The sequence below is a fragment of the Rutidosis leptorrhynchoides genome, chromosome 4 (assembly GCF_046630445.1).
Source record: "Rutidosis leptorrhynchoides isolate AG116_Rl617_1_P2 chromosome 4, CSIRO_AGI_Rlap_v1, whole genome shotgun sequence".
Classification (NCBI taxonomy): Eukaryota; Viridiplantae; Streptophyta; class Magnoliopsida; order Asterales; family Asteraceae; genus Rutidosis; species Rutidosis leptorrhynchoides.
Window position 1 is genome coordinate 519,679,390 of NC_092336.1, and position 5,824 is coordinate 519,685,213.

Sequence of the window (5,824 nt, forward strand, 5' to 3'; positions counted from 1 at the left end):
GATTAAAAATAGCGTAGCGTTACACGGACAGAATTTCGACTTACACACTCAAACGATCTCTATCATAAATCTTATTATTATCATAATTTAAAATTAAAATTAAGATTATTGTTATATCTTATTAAGTTAACATTATGATAGAGATATAGAATATAGATATTGATAATTGATATTGATAAATAAGAAAAAGATAGAAAAAGGTGTGTTTTTACATTACGATTACAAAGCCTTTTATAGGCGAATTTAGAAATTGAATTTTCACTTATGACCCCTGAACTATGCTCAATTAACAACTTTTTATTATTTAATATTATTCTTATTATGAATTATTTAAATATTATATTTTATTCTTGTGCATAGTTGACTCGTAATTTTTACACCGTTGCGTCGAGCGTTGAGAGTTGACTCTGGTCCCGGTTCCGGATTTTCGAACGTCCTTGCGTACAATTTTATATTTTGTACTTTGCGTTTTGTAACTTGTACTCTTGTCATTTTTAGACGTTCCTCATCAATAATTTGAACCTTTTTGATTGTATCTTGTACTTTTGAGCTTTTTGGACCTTTGTGTCTTCAATTCGTCGTTTTCGCCTTTTGTCTTCGCACTTATTTAAAATAAACGAATATTACTTGAAAATGGAACAATTCCAACTAAAATCTTGTCTTTCTTGGGGGATTTTGCTATGAAATATATGTTCTTTTTTAGCCTTATCAATATCCCCACACTTGAGCGTTGCTTGTCCTCAAGCAATACAGTCTTGAAATAATATAATACATCACACGAATCACTTCTTTATTCTTCACACTTTGTACATCAGTGATTTTGATAGAGCGGTATAAACAATGATATTAACAATAGAACCATGGTTAAAGGTGGGTGTGTCATCCACAGTTGCCTTGGGTTTAGGTCAACGACACTTGCAATTAAATAGCCGATTTACTTTCGGTTTCCAAAGCAAATTGCACATTTGAAAGGCGGTTTACAGTCCCACATGACTATAAAAATGTAGATCCTTTAGGAAATTGGATCTTTATGAAAACATTTGATCTTTTAAAAATTCAAGCTAGATTTTACCCTAGACAAGTTTTCTGATTTGACCCACCATCGGTGTTGCAAAATATATTTGTGGATCAATATTTTGGCTAAAAACATTTAGGTTCGTGTAATCCACTGCTATCCCGGTATCGGAAAGCACACATCCAATTTACTTGTTCCGTATATTACCTTTCGGTAAACTACCGTCCGGTTGTAAAGGAAAGCGATGAACAAGAAACTGTTAAGGCAATGTCCCGTGACATGCATTTGATTATGGTCTAAAAACGTGTCGGATGCTAGTACTATCCTTGGTAGGAGCAATAGTAAAGATCATCCTATAATTTTTCGGTCTGGCACAAGGTCCTGTCTCCGACCATGCTATGCAACCACCGTTCTTACGGTTGACACCCGATTTTGTTCAGGTGACCTAATGAATTCCAGGTGAATTCCTAGGATTTTACGTTCAATGGTAATGAACGCATTGAAAATGGGTTTTCAGAAAACAAATCGGTTTGTAATTTTGATCAAAATTTTTCTCGTTCAAGCTCGAGTTTAGATATCATTGAATTCCATGAGTTTGAATTCTCAATCTTTAAGGTCAATCTCAAGGATTGAGTAATATCAGTCTTAAAAGCTGATTTTTAATCTTTAAGGAGATTATCCTTTCTGGGGATCTGATTCATTAGTCTTATCAAGCTAATTTGCACGGTGCCTCCCCATTGTACGAGATAAATCCTTCTCATGGTTAGGATAAATCTGACCACTTGGCGACCCTGTTTGATGCTGAGGTCCGTGGATTTCCTGCTGATTTTAGAGATGACTTTTCTAGATTTTTCGTCAACCTACAGCTGGTCTGGACGACAACTTCTTGACCTAAATCAAGAAGCGCGTGTCTTTTTCGGAAGACTTTACTTCCTTTTAATGATGGAATTGATTCATCGTGTAGATCCATCTTTCTTTCAAATGTATTACAGTAAACCGGGTAAAACTGATTAGTATCGTCCAAAGCAAAAGTACCTGCAATAATCTTGTACAAAAATATGTGATATATGTTTTAAATTGAATAACTTGGTACATTCTTCCCACACTTAGTTTCTTTCTTTGCCTTTTTATTTTCTTTTATTTCATTTTAAATGAATTCAAGCGTTTTAGGGTGTTTCTCAATTTATGTTCTTTTCGAGGTAACGATAATTTCGGTATTATCACCTAGTTTTCACCGTTCATAAATATGTATAAACATGATTTTAAATTCAGTTAGTTGAAAATTTTTCAAATTTTCACAAAATTTGGCAAATAAACTAAGTGCAAACCCGAGAGAATTTATAACCCTTCCCCACACTTGAGATCATGCAATGCCCTCATTTGCATGAAATCAGACTATAATTATAAATTCATGAGGGTGATTAGTGTAGAAAAGTGATTAAAAATACCCAGTTTGTAAGCATATTATTTTACATCACATTTGATATTTTGCTTCTTGTCGTCAAAATCAGTAGCTATTGCTGAACTTAATGTTAGTCTTTGAAAGTGCGTTGTTCTACCCTGTTTTGTACATAATATAAAATACAAACATATATATACATATTTTTGAAGTTGGGTATATTACCCCACGTTCAAAAATTTATAAAGTCTAATATCTTTTTGGCATACTTTAGATCAATAAAATTAAAAATAATGATAACAAAATTTGCCGTCCCACCCTCGGGTAAAGCAATTTCGGCTTAATGACCTAGTCTTCAACTCACGACGAATTTTAGAAATCATTTTTTCAACTTAATGAATTAAAGTAAATTTTGTTTTTAAAAACTTAAATTAAAATGCATATTAATTTCATAAAAAAAAACCTACAAAACAAAAATTCAGAATGGAGGGAGAAAACTAGTTCTTTAGTGTCTGCTAGCGGAAAAGACCAATCGGGTTCCATTCTCGGAACTACACGAGAACAGAACAACTAACTCTAGATAGCATTTTCTTTTTAGAACATTTGAATCTCCCCACACTTAGGTAGCTGTGGTGTCGAAATTGTGATTAACTTCATCGTCAATTTCTTTTGGACCATAATCAACTTGCATATCTGTGACTTTTGCTTTAAGCCAGTGACCAGCTTTTTCCGTAATATCCACAAATTCAACTAGCTTCGCCTTTTCTTTAGGCGATAGATTGGATACTAACCGGTTATATAACTTAAATTTTCCCTTACTTTTAGCATCAATAACCCGTTTAAAAAGTTTCTTCATTGAACTGTTAATAACGGGGTTATTTAATTTCGTATCAACTATGGGGTTCTTTATTATCAAGTCATCATTAGGTGTTACTTCATTTTCCCCACACTTAGGCGTTCTATTATTGTTAAGCATTACCGTTGGAGTTGGTAAAACAACATGGTTCTTACCAATCGTTTTTGTCGGTTCAACGGTTTTGGTTTGTGGATATTTAGACTGTCGAATCATAAAGGTGATCGATTTCTCATCATTACTAAGTGTCATTCTACCCTTTCTTACATCAAATAACGCCCCGGTGGACGCTAAGAATGGTCGACCTAAAATTAGAGGAATGTTTGGGTCCTCTTCTATGTCAATGACAATGAATTCGACTAGAAAGGTTAAATTACCTACTTGAATGGGTAGGTTGTTAGCAATTCCAACTGGGTGCTTAATGGTTTGATCAAGGAGTCGAACACTCATATCCGTTGGACTTAACTTACCTACACCTAATCTCTTATATAAGGAAAGAGGCATAACACTCACACTTGCACCTAAATCTGCTAGTGCATCATACATGACACAGTCACTAAGTAGACAAGGAACAATAAATTCACCCGGATCACCTACCCTAGGTGGAGGTTTTGGTGGAACTGTATTCACCGGGTTTACTTCTACGGTTTTTGTTTCTTGTACTTCCTTATTCTTTTTCTTCTTCTTCTTTCCAGAGGTATCACAATCTTTATTACCTATCACTTGCTCATACTCAACTCCTTTTATTGGAAACGGGATGGGTGGTTTATATGGTTCCACCACTGGCTTTACATACTCGGGTGGTGGTGGTGTTGTAAATTCTTCATTGTTACTCTCATCTAAAACCTTCCCATCTTCTGGAGCTGGTTTTTCAGAATTTGTTGAAACCATATTAACATTCTCATTTCGAGGATTTACTTCAGTATTACTCGGTAGCTTTCCTTGTTCCCTCTCACTCATCATGCTAGCAAGAGTACCAACATGTTTTTCTAGATTCAAAATAGAAGCTTGTTGAGTTCTTAATGACTGATCAAACCTTTCGTTTGTTTGAGTTTGAGATGTAATAAATTGTGTTTGAGATTCAACTAGCTTTGCCATTATTTCTTCTAGATTTGGCTTTTTCTCTTCGGTTTGTTGTGGTGGTTTATACAAGCCATGTCTTTGTGGATTGAAAGTGTTGTTTTGAGTTGGTTGGTTATTCGAACCTTGTTGGTTATACGAGTTGTTGTTGGGTCCATTTGGATTGTAAAGAATGTTTTGATTTCGATTGAAGTTTATCCTTGGCGGTTGATAATTATTTTGATAATTACTTCCCGTCCTTTGGTTCATATAGGAAACATTCTCTCGTTGTTCCATCGTTGGTTCAATGTGACAATCTTTCAATAAGTGTAGTCCACCGCATTGCTCACAACTGATTCGTATTGCGTGAATATCTTTATTCATCTTTTCCATTCGTCTTTCGAAAGCATCTATTTTTGCGGAAACGGAATCAAAGTCATGGCTAGAATCGGCTCTAGCCACTTTAGATGATCGAAAGATATCTTTTTCTTGATGCCACTCATGTGAGTGGGAGGCTGTGCTATCAATGATCTTGTAAGCTTCAGTTGCGGTTTTCTTCATAATGGAACCACCAGCTGTTATGTCGATGTCTTTTCGTGTAGCAACGTTGACACCTTGGTAGAATATTTGTACTATTTGGTAAGTGTCTAAACCGTGTTGAGGACATCCTCTCAACATCCTTCCGAATCTTGTCCACGCCTCATATAATGTTTCATTTGGCTTTTGTGTGAACGTAACAATTTCTCCTTGAAGTCTCACGGCTTTAGATGCCGGAAAGAATCTTTTAAGAAATTTCTCAACTAAAACATCCCATGTGTTAATCGCCCCTTCAGGTAACGATTCTAACCAATCTTTGGCTTCTCCCTTTAAAGTCCAGGGAAACAACATGAGATAGATCTGCTCATCTTCCACTTCTCGGATTTTGAATAGTGTACAAATTCTTTTAAACGTACGAAGGTGTTCGTTAGGATCTTCATTCGGTGCACCACTGAATTGGCATTGGTTAGTTACCATGTGTAGAATTTGTCCTTTGATTTCATAATCTGGCGCATTAACTTCTGGCTTAATAATGGCGTGACCTTGGCCCGTGCGTGTGGCTCTCATTCGATCTTCCATACTTAGAGGTTCCGTTACTTCCATAATTGAATTTGTTGAATACGAATCACTAGAGGATTCTGATTTAATGGTTTGTGGCTCAGGAGGAATAATTAGTGGTTCAAGATCTTGGAATTGTCCTTGAATATGCTCCGAGTTCTTAATTGTGAAGTCGGGTTCAAAAGATGGATTATCGGAAATTTGAGTTGGAGTTCTTGTTCGACTAGATGACGATTCTAAAGAAAAATCAACGGCGACAATATTTGCTAGATGTCTTGATCGAGTTACAGGTGGTGAACGTATGACCGGCGGCGAACGTCTTGCTCGGTGCATTCACTGAATATCCTATTAGTTTTTAAAAAGGAAAGAAAAATTATAATAAGTTATCCAATTAATAGACTTT

The 5,824-nt window shown here is 35.5% G+C and overlaps 1 non-coding gene across 1 annotated transcript; it reads left to right on the plus strand.

Annotated features, from left to right (window-relative positions):
• Positions 1-4,975: 4,975 nt before the first annotated feature.
• On the plus strand, positions 4,976-5,082 carry LOC139846179 (small nucleolar RNA R71). Its single transcript, XR_011758915.1, has one exon. It is a non-coding gene; the product is annotated as a small nucleolar RNA R71 (small nucleolar RNA).
• Positions 5,083-5,824: the final 742 nt, after the last annotated feature.